A 15,049-nucleotide genomic window follows, 5' to 3' on the forward strand; every position below is an offset into this window, starting at 1 on the left:
CTGTATAAGTGTAACAAGTGTAAGGAACTATTTATTATTATTATTATTATTTGCGCGTGCACAAAACCTGCAGTAATTATGGTAATAAAAACTCAAGCTCTTAACATGCACAGAAAACAAGACAGCTGATGCTCTTGGTGGTGTTTCTCCCACCTCAGCTAAGCTCCACCATTGATCCCACTAAATGCAGCCTGTTTTGGAAGCCTGCTAAGACCTTGGCATGGCTTTAGTGTTGAAAGAGACAGGAAGATTGTATGTTAAACAAATGACATCTGCTACCGGCTGATAAGGGCGGCACATGGACATTGTGTACCAAACCCCCAAAAAGGGCTTAACTGCTTTTGCTTTGCATGTGTCTTAACACTAAGATTTCATTCTAACTCCTTGAATCCAATCAAGTTAATCACGGTTTGATGATGAACTTAAGAAATTGCACTGCAGGCTATTTTGAAAACAAAGCCCATATATGTCTACTGTCCTAGGAACTTACGAATGTTTTGGCTTTGGTTAATGGGACAACATTAAGAATAATGGGTCTACTCAGGCACCAATCCAATTTACAGTAGTTAAATCATCATTCTTACTTTCAGGAAATTATAAAGAACTGTACAGGGCAGATAAGGGGGCCTTTATTACAAAATAAATCTTCCCCCTGCTTTGTCTGTCCCACATTCTTGGAAAAAAAAACAAAACAAAATGAGTCTTAGACTGTGTCATCATGCTCTATTTTTAAAGAATTATGACACCGACATCATCTCATTTAATGATGTCAAGCATCAAAGAAGTCCAGCCCCTACAGAGGTGGAAGTACCAACAGCAGACGTTGAGATCATCATCAGCCAAGTGCCCGGAGGAATTGAACAGTCCCTAAAAGGAGCTACTGTTGTCAAAGAGTGCCTGTCGTCCCTCAGGGCACTGTGATGTTAGTCCAGAATTGTAGATGTTAGTAGTGCCCTTTGAAGTGTAACAGTAAGTTTCACTGACCAGCAGTATTTGACAGTACACCTAAAAGTTTCAACTCACAGTAGGTAAATTCACTTTTATAAAAAAGAGGGAATGGTGCTCCCTTTTATTGCAAACAGCGCGTCTTAGTACACAGAACTATTTCCCCGTCTGCTTCTTGTCAGTGACATCACCACCTGAGGCCTCTGGTATTCACAAGACCCACACCCATTTTTAACCCTTCGTTTCTGGAGGTCAGAAATTCTGCTCATGCAGTTTAGTTATAAGACACTAAAATTTTAAGCTAGTGATATTAATTTTTGTTCACATAATTTTGCCATGCAAAAGATTATAGATAGAGTTTTTTTGCAGCAGGTAAAATATTTCAGTTTTGCCTTTTGATAGGATTGTCTTTCTTATTATTGATACCATATACAAAACTTTTTTGTTGCTTGGAAATAATGAGTAGGATTTCATTTTGTTATATGTTACCTTAATATTTTAAATGTGAATTGCAAAAATTGGGTTCTCCATTTTAGAACAATAGCAAAAATCTACTTCTCTTTCTTTTTAAAACGTTTACATGATTGAACAGTTAAGTTGTGAGTGTTGCAGAAGCACGCTGTGCATCTCACTGACTGACCATGAAGGTAGAGACAGAGGCTCAGGTGTTCACATACAGTTTCTGTAAGTCCCATTAATACACTAATACCACACAAGTCTTCACAATACATTGTGACTGGTAGTCAATGCAAGTTTGCCCATTACACTCATGCAGGAGAGCTTTTTGTGTTGATCAGAAGTCACAGGAAGCTGTTGAGAAGATTTTGGCTTACAATAATTTTAGCTAATGGAATTGCTCTTCATTAAATGCAACAACAAACGGCTCATACACATTGCTCCAGGAAGAGAGAGTGACATCATTTACAAGAATGAGGAAATTAAAAGGCAGTGCTCAGGGCATATTGCAAAAGCAACAGAGTCTCCAGGGTACTGTGACCCATACCTTAGGAATAAACAAGTTTCTCATAATGGCTAGACGGAGGAATGATCGTTTCACCACTGTGCCACAGAAATATTGGGTCCCAAGAAATAAGAAATGTGCAAGAAGATTCTCTTGGAGGTGGCAAAGCTCTAGCAGAGGAAGAGGACCATAACGAAGGTTACAAATGAGAGAAAGCAATTTTGCCCATCAACCACATACTGTACCTGTTTGGGCTGTTTTATTCTCCCACAACCCTTTGTGTAAACAAGTGCCTCCTTGTTTTCTCTTCTTTTAAAAGTTCTCCCACGTAGTTTCCACTTGTCTCTTCAGGTTTGTTGATTCTGAAGAAGACGTTCACTGGGTTGACTCTGTCATGACTTTGAGGATTTTGGATACTTGAGGTCAGCTAATAATCTTCTCTGTTCAATTCCTGCAGGCTGTCCAGTGTAGGATGTTCCCTTCAGCACCAGAGTGTAACTGGTTGCTCTTCTCTGGACTGATTCTAAAGCAGCAGTATGTTTTTTTTTCTATAATATGGTGTCCAAAATGTGCACAACAACCCAGACGAGGTCTTTCAAGTGTATTACACAATTTTAATTCGACATTCCTTCTTTTCTAAATTGTGTGCTTTCAACTGCACAACTGTTTCAACTGTTCTCCGCGTTGTAAGAGGAGGTGTAATTGGGTAAAGGATATTTTCTGGGAACAAGCTGATGACCAGAAAATTCCCTGGAAACCCTTATCTGGGAGTGAGTCTACAAATGGTGACTATAACATTCATAGTACAGTACGTACTGTTCATCAAACGACATCATCCAGGAGCCACAAAAGAAATGTGATATAAACTGTGTAAAAAATGGGTTGGCATTATGTGAATCACCCATTCAAAATCAAAGCACTACGATATTAGAAGACGTGTCAAGCGGTTCTGACGACCACCCCAACAGAGGGTTAACCTTTCCAAAGCCCAGCTGTGTGTACGAATGGGTGCACTCTGTGGCTGACGCACTGTGCGTCCTGTAAATGGACAGAGTGGGCTCACGCCTCCCGTTCTGATTAGTCTAGACGCGCGGTCACCGCCCCCCTTCTGTTTTCTGATTGGCCATGGCGCCTGCCGATCCCGGTGACGCAGGGATGCGTGGCGTGAGGTCTCTGTGAGCAGGAACAGGAAAGACTGGTTATATTTGTTACTAACAGGGAAGAAGCTACAAGGTTGGCGCTGCTTTATTGAAAGAAACAACTGGCGAAGTTTCGAAAACATTACCTTGCTCAAATAGAGTTTTTTTTCTACGTCTGCTGGATTACCAAAAAGTGCACAGTTTTTTTTTTTAGTCTAGGCACCGGGGATGACCCTCAGTTGAATTTGCCTTAATCTTCTGAGACTTGTCTGGGCTCTTATTTTCCTTTACAGTTTTGACCGAGGTTTAATTCGTAGTGAAATTATCTCCCGTTTCAAGTCGGAGAAAAAGATCGCAGGAGGACGCGTCGGTGAGTGTAAGGATATTTTCCAAACTTTTATTTCCGAAGCGTAGCTGGAATGCAGCTCCAAAATCTGTTTGCATTGGAGTGTGCAATGGGAGATGAGATTTCCTAGCATATTTTTGGAATTGCTAAAAAAACCCGAGACAAATGCCTCACATAACGATAAAACACATCACTTGATATAAGAGATGGGATAATTTTAGCGTATCTGTGATAATTTTCCTTTTAAAGTCAAGGCGGTTGTGGTATTTTTAGAGAGCGTTTTAGCTAGCTTTATTTAAAAAATAAAGTTGCAGCTACTCCTATTTTCAGGTCGCCGGGGCTCTAGCTAAATATGTTTGTATCATCATATTTTAAGATTAATTCTCATTTGACCTCATCTCCTTTGATAAGACAGCCTACTAAGTGCTTTAAAGAAATCATGGTTTTCAATAAGGTTGAGCGATTGCACCTTTCGTGACAAGGTGATATTAAGTGGCATGGTTTGTGTCATGTTTTCCGGAGAAAACGCCAGCGATATATAAAACTCACGATACATTTTCTGTCTGTTGGATGTACCTCTTAGAAATCTCCTCTTTCATTTATTGAAACAAATAGCAAGTCAGGTTTACTTCAAACACCACAGAGCACAGTCATAGTTTCCCCTAGAGGTTTACTTTCAGACTTTTCCTTCGGAGCTTTTTTAGTATTATTCCAGTAGTTCGAGCTCTTCTGAAGACAGTCCCTAACCTGCCCGCTGGTAACCACACCGTGCTCCAGCCGAACAGCACAGGACTGATCGTTCTTCTTCAGTGATGTCGCAACTCTTCATGTTCTCCTCTACATCCGTTTTGTTGTCCAATAACGTCATGTGTTTTTGTTGCTCATTCTATCAAGGTCTGGCGCATAGTGGGTATTGAATGATCTCTCCAATGCTAAGCTTATTTTCTATACAAAAATGTCAAATGTTAAATTGGATGTCTTTGCATGTGAGCATCTATGAGTTGGATACCTTTTGGAAAGTTCTGATCGTGCACATTGGTTTCACAGTGAACCCTGTTTCAGTGGCATGCTTTGCTTGGCTAAGATCCGTACTGTGAGTCATGTAATCACAGCCTTATCCGTAGCATAAATGTACATAAGTTTTCTTGGGACCTGCTGAAACTCCTGAAAAAACATCAGAAAGTAAGACAAGAAAGCCCCCAATTTACAGAAGATGATGTGCTGGTGTAATGTTGAATTTAATTGCAAATACATGAAAAAAAGGGACGAATTTAGGTTTTAATTTGACCCTTTGCTACTAAATTTAGCAAAATTTAGCAAAATTTAGCTTTTTTCTATGAGTACAGTAAAAAAATATAAAATATATGAACAAAATCCCCATTCAGTCTTTAATAATTCCAAACCACACCCCATTCATTGGTGTGATTTTTTTCGTTTAGCAGCTAGATTTTAAGTTTATTTTACAGCTTTGTAGGTAGAGATATTTGTAATTTTGTGTTATCTTCCAATATGAATACTACAACTCTGCAGTTCAAGCCAAACCAGGTTTTTGTTGGAGTAAAAGCAGCCTGAAGTTTTCTGAGGCTTGAAACTCCCTTTTACCACCTCTGGGTTTGACCTGAAAGAGCAGCTGCAGCGCGCTACACCACCTGTGGTCTGTAATTGCACAGTGAGGTTTCTGGTTAGAACTCTGTCGAGATGTGGTTGTAACCATTCCACCTGCCAAGAATGGCCTTTGATGTTCAGGTTTAAGAATCTTTTTTGCTTCTGCTCACAGCGCGCTCTGCAGCAGGTGTGCCTGTCTGAGAGGAGTTCAACCGTGCTGAACGTCCACATGGTCCTTATTGCACTTTCTCTTGCCTCTGTAATAACGCAAGCTGAAAGAAACCGTTTATGAAGTTACATGTGCTCATGTAGAGCTGGCAGTCAACCAGCCTTCCAAGTGAGTTGAAAGCACAGTAATAAGTTTGTCATCCAGCTCTAACCACTTTCATAAGTCCTGTAGCGAGTCTTGATCTTCTCAAGTCAAGTTTAGTTACCAGCTGTGTCTTCCACCATAATCTTCACACCGGTGTGTTTCTGTGCTTGCAGTTCTATGCAGCCCATCCGGCACTGCAGGTTTCATATAATATGTATAACTCTGCTGGGATTTGACAAAGCTGGATCTGCATGCATGTGGATAAACCTCACTCAAGCATATCGACGCTTTTCCTCCTACTTTGGTTTACTTGCAAGCGATCTTGCCAACCGGTATATAAAGGTGTGCCTATTTTGTAATATTATTTATGCCTGATAAGTACTGGGAATTTAATTTCACGCAGCATCTTTGCTGAATTCATAGTATTTTAGAAATGAATGGTACAACATTCAGTGCTTTGTTTTTCCTTTGGATAGTACAAAACATTAGGAGCCTTAATGCACTCCCCGGCTGACCTGAACGTTTAAAGAAGTAGATAAATATGAACCCCCAGCCTTCATTTCAAATCCCAATGAAGATCCTGATTAAATCAAAGTTTCTTTGATTTTTTTTCCAGTCCCTAATCCCAGGTTCCGTTTTCTGTTTTGTCCTGTTCGGTCTCCTTGGTCAAAATCCCACCAGCAATTTCTGGGTCTGACGTAGCTGCCTGGTGAGGAGTCAGCATTTTGATGGGATCCCTGTTCTAGACTGGAGGGTGTAATTTAAAGCTCTGATGAGATCATTGAATTAACGTTTAAATAGACACTTCTCAACATTAGTCTTTTAAAAACAATGGACTTTCAGAAAATATTTGTCTGAAACTGGAGATGCGTGGGGCCGACTGGCAGGTAGCCCTTCAGGTACTGACCATAAGTAATACAACATCTGCCTTTTGGGAGTTGTGAAATGTGTATCATGCGTAAAATGTCACTTTGAGACTTTTATTCAACATTGATATAAAATAAGTTTTAAAGCTTCAGAACATTCTTTTCCCCAGGTACAGTTTTGTCATTTTTTTGTGCTTGTAATAGTCCTTCTAGACAGAGTCTTGTGAGGACGCAGTGGAGGTACCATTTGAATTCCTCATTACAATTTGAGAGAAACATACTTTCTCCATGGTGTCAGTGGATTGGTTCAATTTCAGGTTAATTTTGTCTGTGGTAATGCAACACATTATTATAACCTGAAGAGTAAAGGGACCACTAATTAACTATTGCTAGTGTCCAACATGCAGCCCCTCAGCTGGGTTAGTGCTTACTGTCCTGCACTGTTACATTCTGTCTTTGCAGGTGTCGATTTCAGTTTTAACATAAAGGACAGTGTTCACAGTGTTTACTGTAGTCACTCCTGAGCCCATGAACAGTGGAAAAGAATGCGTTCAGGATCCTCCTTTCTTGCAAGGAAATTATGGGTAATGATTATTCTTCCATTGTGTTCAGATATCCATATGGGAAAATGTTGTAGATTATAATCAAAATAAATTAATTGTTGAAATACATTGTCATGAACTTATGTTTCATAATGAAAGTTAATCTATAAAATAACCAGTTCATTGAGTGCAGAACGCATGTGAAAGGTTTTGGATTTTGACTCTTTGTAGGTCAGCAAAGTCGATGAAAGGGGTTAGAGTCCTCAAGACCCCACATCTTTCAGCAGAGATTGCAAAACTGTTATTTTCCTTTCCTGGAATAAAATGACTGTTTTGTTTCAGAGTGCTGTTAAAACTCTTGAGAGGATGTTTAAATTTCACTGGATTCCAGTGCAGTTGTCCTAGGGACCAGTGCCGTTACCTAGCGAGTTATATGCTGGTGCTGGGTGACACAAACCACAGGATTCGTGAGTTCCCTTAATTGAGCAAATTACGTACCTCATCTTTAAATGACCAAAACTCCTGATGTTTCAGGGTAATCTGGATTACCAGATGGATTGGTGCACTCATGGATCAGGATTGGGGGCCCTGGTCCCCTAGAGCCATTTGGCCTGTCTAACCTCTTTGGTAGTTAGTAGCTTGTTCCATACTCTCACAACCCTTAGCGTAAAGGTGTGCCTCCTGTTTTAAAAGCTCTTCTGCGTAGTTTCCACTTGTGCCCTCTGGTTCCTGTCTGTTCATTCACCAGAAATCCTCAGGGTTGAATCTGTCAGTGCCTTGGAGGATTTTGAATATTTGTCTCCGGTCCTTTCGTTACACTAGAAAGATACCTTAGTGAGTCACGTCTTGGTGACAAGGTGATAAAAAAGTCTCGGTATTTTAGCGTGAGTTAGGCAATGTAAGGTTCTTGAATGTGCAGTGTTATTCTGGGGGAAGAGGGATACTGCTCCACTGTACTTTCTGCTTTAGATTCAGATTTAATTTGCAAGTACAAACGAGCTTCATCCTAGCAGTGAAGCCCAAGTACACAACAGCAAATAGTCTGAACTGGAGACATTGTCAATACTAACAAATTAAGGTAACTGCCCTGAGTAAGTGGCATAAATCTGATTTAAAGCAGGCTCAAGTTCGTTATTTTCTCAGGTAGGATATTATGACTGTTTGACAAGCTCAAAAGCTATGCTTAAAGTGCGGGAGATGGATTCCAGAAATACATTAACAAATTATGAACGAATGTACCTTAACAAGGGCTGTCTCCATCGTGTCTTTGTATAAACCCTGACTGAAAAGATTCAAAGAGCTCATTTGAAGTGGAATTCTATTTGAGCTCCCTACCCAGTCTTGCCGCAGACTTAACAGGAATGCATAAAAGGAGAACTGGAAATCAGACAATTGGTATGAATAACATGGAGGTCCAGGTCAGATTTGATTAATTTAGGCCAGATTTCAGTGACTTTTTCTTACTCACCTCATCAACGTTGAGCTCAGGGGTGTAGAAACAGGGACCAGGACACAGTAGGTCCCATTTTAGCAGCCAATTTAGTTGCATAAGCAGCCTTAACACCGGTAAAATGAGAGAAACTCAAACCCGTGTCAGCAGAAGAGAATGCAGTTTTCATGACTGTGGGAAGTGAAGTCAACAACTGGTTATCATGTTTTTGTGGTAAAATTGTGTGAATGTCTTGTGCTACATTATTCAGTAGAGAGTGGAAAAGGAAATTATCTGGTCGCAACATCATTGATAGTGGAGAACGGAATAATTAGTTCATTTTGGAACAAGTAATAGATTTATTCCATGCTAAAAAAAAGAAGAAAGAAAATGCAACGTTTCAGCTGTGGAGCCTTCTTCAGGCATGAGAAAGACAGGGCAGTAGGCAAAGGTAATGTAGGGGGAGAACAAAGGCTGGGAGAGAGGAGGAGTGAGGGGCGGGAGCAGGGGACAGACAGAGAGGCCAATCAGGAGGTGTGAAGTCAGGATAGGTGAAGTGAGGTGTGAAATGAAACCTACAATGAATAGAGAGAATTTAGAAGAAAAGTAGTCTGTTGTTAAGAGAAGGGGGAAGGTTTGACCCTAGCTGCAGGATAATTCTGGTTTCTGTAGTCTTTATGATGTATGAGTTCAGAAAACCATCTTTGAGGACCCACCTGAATTAGTTCATTTTGGCTTCTTTATTAAGACTGGAGAAGGAGGATCTGGCTGCCTTAAGAGTGTTCAGGAGCCTGTAGATGAACTTTGCTTCATGAAGGCACAAAACAGCATCGAGAGCAGGGGGCAGACTGTCCGTTTGTGTACAACAGGAGGAACGAGCAGAAGAGAGATGTTTTCCACATTAGATAACAGAATCCTAATAATATAAGTTGGAAGTACCCGGTTCAGTATACAGCCTTGTGATCAGTAATGCCCAGCTCAAATGCTTCTAGGCTGGAATGAAAGGGCTGGAACCTCTGCTCCTGACAGACCAGGTTGTTAAAGTGGACTGAGATGGAATCTGGTCCTTGACAGAGGAGCCAGGAGAGGAGTTTATGTGCACACATTTAAGAGCCGCAGAGTGATCAGACAAATCATTCAGAAAACAGACTAATAACAATCACACAGTTTTACTAGTGAGTGCTTTTCAAGAACCTTTGGAAGTACGGGTTCATGACTGCAGGCGGTGAGGTCAACCAATGGATTGATGTTTTGTTGTGAAATAATACCCTGGATATGTTATTGTTCAGTAGATGGAGGAAAAGCAGACTCACTAATACCTGCACAATTTCATTTCCCCATAATCATGACGTACAGATGTGCAGATCTTGTCACATTTCCTGCTGTGCTGTTTTTTTTTAGAACTACAGAGACATCTACCTGATGCTCAGCTGTGAAATACTGTTTTCTATTATACTTTAGTATTGTCAGTCGTACAGTCTTCAATGATCGGGATTAATCTAAATTCCCTTTCACTTTCAACTGCAAAACTGGTTCAGACTCTTCAGGTAAACCTTTGCCCTCCTAATGTTTTTACAAAAGAACTGGGACTGCATTCTTTATTGTTGATCAGTTGCTTGCAGTACACTTTATGAATACAACAGGATGACATCTATCAGGTGCAGACCTGCACAGAGAACCTTTTACATACAGTTGATGTATGGAGGAAGGCATTACCTTAGTCAGCTGTGGAGGAGATCTTCTTGAACGTAAATTGTACTGGAGAGTATTCCTCTCTCATCTTTGAAGAATTATGTTTCTGTGAGAAATTGTGAATCATCTTGTCAGATACAATAATTTTTAGATGAACGCTTTCATAAGGTATCTTCAAGTCTTGAAAGTCATTTTTCCCCACTTAAGTCTTTGCTAAGGGGAAACTGAATGTTGAAACAATTCTAATTCAAGAGAATTTTCTCTCAAAAATAGATGCTGCCATGATCCGCTGTAATCTATTAAATACTTTCTTCCGTAAATTATAACTGGGTCCTTAACAGTGATTATATTTTCCAAACACATCAGTTTGCTTTTATTAAGTAACCTTAGGTGGAATAATTGTCTATTCAATAAATGTTGCTTTTGCTTCATTTAAAAACAATTAGTGGCTTATGGTAATAGCAAAAACCATTTTTAATATTTCAGAAACAATGAGAATGAAGTGATAGAAGGATTATATCACAGTGATGTCCAGTTTTAAATACCTTGTAATTACCTGAAAAATAAATGTTTGCAGGTACTCCTGTCTTGTGCAAATGAAAGATTCAATTTTTTTTCTAAATCTTTAGCAATAAAAATTTAAATTAAACAAAGATTGACTTTTATCATGCCAAGCAGTTGCACAGGACATGGGTAATGCTACTTTGTGCTCAGTACGTGGGGTTGGGAATTTCATACGTGAGTAAAAATCCCTCATCTCTTTTTGGCCACCTTGGGATTTTTATCTGTATTCTTAAGAGGAGACTGGGTATCTGATTCAGCAATATGGCTTGGTATCTTGTTACAGACTCCTAAATGTAGTTTTCTTTTTTTCCACTTCAAACGGCCTTCTGCATATATGTGGTGTATGTGGCAGTTGATTTTTCTGTGAAGACTGGGTCTCAGTGACCCAGAAGACTGTGGGAGTGTGGAACATGTTTCCCAGCATTCCACTGAAGCTGACCCCTGGCTTCTTTCAACAATCAGCTGGATGAGATCCTTGGTGCTGTGGGCTGCTGACCACCAAACAGGCCAGACTGGCTGAATGGCTCCTCTCGTTTGTAGCCTTTCTACATGCTTCTTGTAAATCATTATGCTCTTGGCAAAATGGTGTGTTGGGTGTTTTTTATTCTGCTTATTTGTGAATGTTTTTTCTGAATCACACAATGCAGTGATGGATGAAACCCTTTTAAAATTCTTTTAAGTGATCTGATAATTAAATATCAAGTTTACAGAAGGTCTTTTGTAATGTTTTTCATAGCACGCACAGACAAAATAAACATGACACAGGAAGTTGTGATGCTCTTATAGTTGTCATATTTATAGTAGCAGTAATGTTACACAGCACCTTTTATAAATATATCGCAAAGCTCTGCATGTTAGACATGCTTACATATTTATAGTGCCTTGTGAATTTGTGAAGGGCTTTGCATTTTCAACACGAGATAATCTGAAGATTTCTTCATTTTCTGTTATGCAGGTTTTACCTAGAAAAACTCTACTTGATAGTCCTAAATCCCACTGTAAGCCTTTAAAATAGTAAGAGCGTAAGAGTTTGCAAACATGAGGCCACTTAGTCCTTGTACGCTTGTTTGGTTTTTTCGCAAGTTATTGATCCCAAGATCTCACCCAGCTGTTTTTGAAAGACCTGGTGATGTTGTCTTGGACAACGTGGATGCATGTTCTGGACGTCCCACAACCATTTGGTACTGAATACCCACGTCTCCAGTTTCCACTTGTCCTTTGATTCATGTTACATGGCCTCGTTCGTGTTGTTTGTTTTATTTAGAAGAAAAAAAGGTTGTTGACAAGGTCTGGCAGGTCTGATGGATCGCCATGAAAAATACCCTTCCTCTTAATGGCAGTTTCATGTTGTAACTGCACTGAGAATCGTTTTCAGGATGTAAATGGATTCCACAGGGGGAGCTTTGGTGTCAAACTGCTCGCTTCCACTTGGCCTCCTGAGGCTTGTGCCCGTGCCCTGTGTGCTTGTTCTGTGGGGATGGACGTCATTGCCAGGCTCCAGTCAAGTACAGATGGAGGTGGTTGGTGGCAGCTTTTGGGATCCTGCTCTGAAAGTGATGCCCAACGCCTTGGCTCCTTCTTGATTGTGTTCTTTAAGACCACCTTGCTGTGGCCACTCTGTGTTCAGTAGGTGAAGTATAATTTTGGTCTTCATAAAACACTCTGTAAACTTCTTCACGAGTTTATGTCAAATGGCTTTAAGCTTCAGTAAAGTCATTTGGGTAAAGAATTTGCTCCTTGTTGCTTTGTCGATTTTTCTGGCATGGCGATTGCCCCTGGTTACACACCACCCCCTTCCCCACTGAGCAAGAGTCTCAGTGAATTGTTCCACTTCTGCAGAGATGACTTAAGGAGCTCAAATTAGTTTGTCAGTTATTTGTCTTGGCACGGGTGCCAGCCTGCAAATCTGTAGTCTGTTGACTTGGCCTTTGTGTGAAGGGGAGCAGCTTCCTGGCTTGGAAAGGCGAACCAGGGTGGTGAACATCTTGTCAACAGACTCCTTGTTTACCAGATGAAGTCATTTACAGTTAATGGGTCAGACTCGCAGCATTCCAGTACAGTGTCTGGATTTTCCTGCACCTGCCCATCTCCTTCCTGACTGCAGAAAATGTGTATTTGATTAGAATTTGTATTCAAGGGCTTGACCACAGATCCATTTCCATCTGCTCTACATGAAGAACTTCTTTCCCTACAGGAATTAGCGTCCTACATGACTAAGGAACCCCGATCTTTTTTGCAGGAATCATGTTCGTAATGACTGCTATTAGGAAATATGGTTCTAAAACATCAGTACAAAATTATGAATGCTTTGCAAGTAGCAGTTAATACTCATTTTTAGTGCATGAATGAATAGTTTGTAAAATGATTTTTTAAAAGGTATTTTAAGGTTTTTTCTGTGAATGTGTGCTATTATAGACAAAATATTTATGGACTGAAATTATTTGTTATTAATTTGTGGCTATATCTTTCATCCAAACCATCTTTCATTTGTACCTATTTATACATCTGGATGTTTTACTGCATTAATCTCTTGTGAGGTACAGTACTTTGCTCAAGGGTACAACTAGTGTCCTGAGCTTTGAGCCCCCAAACTTAAATAAATGAGTCTAGAGCCCTTAAGACTATTTCACACTACTGCCTTAGGCTTAGAGTCACATATTCAAGGTTAGGTTTATTGGATACACTGTGGTTGTAACATCTTCATTTTGTAAACACGTTTCAGAAAAGTAAGTTTATAGGTCCCATGTAGTAAGGATCACTCGATGCCTTCAAGTCACAAACACCAGATATTGGTCACTTAAGCAGGATACGTTCCTTAAACGTTTCAACACAAACATGCAAACAGCTTACATAAACTGGCAGAGAAGTTGCCCACAGTCTCCCAGATGATCTGAAGAAGTTATTACGCTGTGATTGGCACATTGTGTCCATTGTGTCCTGCTGTAAGGTATGGTACAGCAGGTTATTGCATAACATTGATCTGTGAGGGAAGCAACAAGTCTGTTGTGCCCATACCCATGTGTTGGCAGGCATTATAATTTCATAATATTCTGATTACGCTAGTGTGTTGTGCTGTACATTGACCAAAACAAATTGGCTTCCTGGAGGTTGCATTTATAGCCCTGCACTTCAGTGTATCATGTCTACCAAAACAGTGTTGTTCCATTATAGAGATTTCAGCCTTACCTTTGCTGCTTTTCTTGATTTGTGTTCTGCCCAATGGGGGCGGACATTCTTCAGGAAACATGATTCTTTGCTGGTATGGCAGGATTTGTCATCTGTGTTCAGACTGCAGTTGTGTGGCCCTGTGAAACTGAGTCATGTTACCATTGTATGAGCGGTTGCACTGCTTTCTGGCAGCTCTGAGTCATGAGATGACTGCAGTCGGGTTTGCGTGTCTTCCATGGCATTCAGTTTGTGTAAGAAGCAATACTTCTCTTGTAGATGGCCGCTCCTATTGTCTCACATGGTTGACAGGGGCTGTGCTGGCTTGAATACAGTCTTAGTAAAACAAACGTGTCTAGAGGTTACTATATTGCAGACAATCAGTCTAAGCACATTCTTGCATTACTGATTTGTAATGAGAGGTGAGCACCTCTTTTGCAACCGCAGTTTAAGTAAAGATGTTCAGCTGGTGTTCTATCCTCTAGGACATCATTACTGGCTCACATGCTTCCAGGAAGCAGATGAGTAGAAGCGTAGGCAATCCTCTGACACTTTGGTGGCTAATGAGAGGGCAGAGTGTAGTGTGAGCTATATACAGTAAACTTGAGGAAAGTGGCTTTGATGATATTTAGCATCCCGTTAGTGCTGGCACCCTCCTGAGCACATTGCTTGCTGCATTTCCTCGCAAGACGTCTTTAAGGTCACTTCAGAGGCTGCTATTCTAAACTGCAGAGTCGGGGAAAGAAAAAGGATCAATTGCACAGAACGCACTGCATGGCGTCAGCAGAGCTCTCTGAATGGCGCTGTGAGTACCAGCAGCTCACCCCATGCAGACACTGGAGTTGTCCACAGTGCTGTCTTCTGTCCTGTAATAAGTGCTGGCTCACCTGCTTCATCAGGTTGCATGGATGGAGGAATCTTGTGTGGTCAGCTAGGGCAAAGGATACTACTCATTTGCTATCATTTCAACAAACCTTGTTTCAGAATATTTCACAGAATATTTACTACTTATTCTATAAAATACGTATACTGTATATATCATATGACATAACTAATGAATTACTATTAGGTTATCTTCGTTTCATTCTTAATTGTACAATTGTTGTGTGTGTGTGTGTGTGTGTGTGTGTTAAGGAGTGTCCTACGTGATCTACAGTATATTACAGTAGCGTGGAAATATGTTTGGTCATCTGTAAATCAAGGATCTAAGTTCTGAAATCCTGTCTGATGTGTCCTATTATGCTGGTACAAGCAGTTGTACCTGAGGTTATGGGGGGAAAATGAGGAAGAAAGGACTGGTTGTTTTTATGGTATAAATCAGACGTAACAGCACGCCTAGGACTTAATGATATGTATTGGAATAAGCATTTTCATTGTTTGGTTCTAAAATGTGTTGATGCGGTTCTTCAGTTTTCAAATTGGCATTCATTTTTCTTTGCGGCTTATGAATATTTAACTGCCTACGAATTTTTCCTTTGAACC

The 15,049-nt window shown here is 40.3% G+C and overlaps 1 protein-coding gene across 2 annotated transcripts in view; it reads left to right on the forward strand.

Moving 5' to 3' along the window:
- The first annotated feature begins 3,033 nt into the window (after window positions 1-3,033).
- The window catches only part of stk38l (serine/threonine kinase 38 like), a 32,320-nt gene continuing 20,304 nt past the window's right edge, over window positions 3,034-15,049 (forward strand). The window contains exon 1 of one of the 2 annotated variants that reach the window (XM_088922885.1): window positions 3,034-3,421. The gene's annotated coding sequence lies outside the window, so the exon portion shown is untranslated. The remainder of the gene's footprint in view (window positions 3,422-15,049) is intronic. The other variant, XM_088922884.1, reaches the window with a different exon arrangement.

Source organism: Atractosteus spatula, chromosome 8 (assembly GCF_055471065.1).
Source record: "Atractosteus spatula isolate fAtrSpa1 chromosome 8, fAtrSpa1.hap1, whole genome shotgun sequence".
Lineage (NCBI taxonomy): Eukaryota > Metazoa > Chordata > Actinopteri > Semionotiformes > Lepisosteidae > Atractosteus > Atractosteus spatula.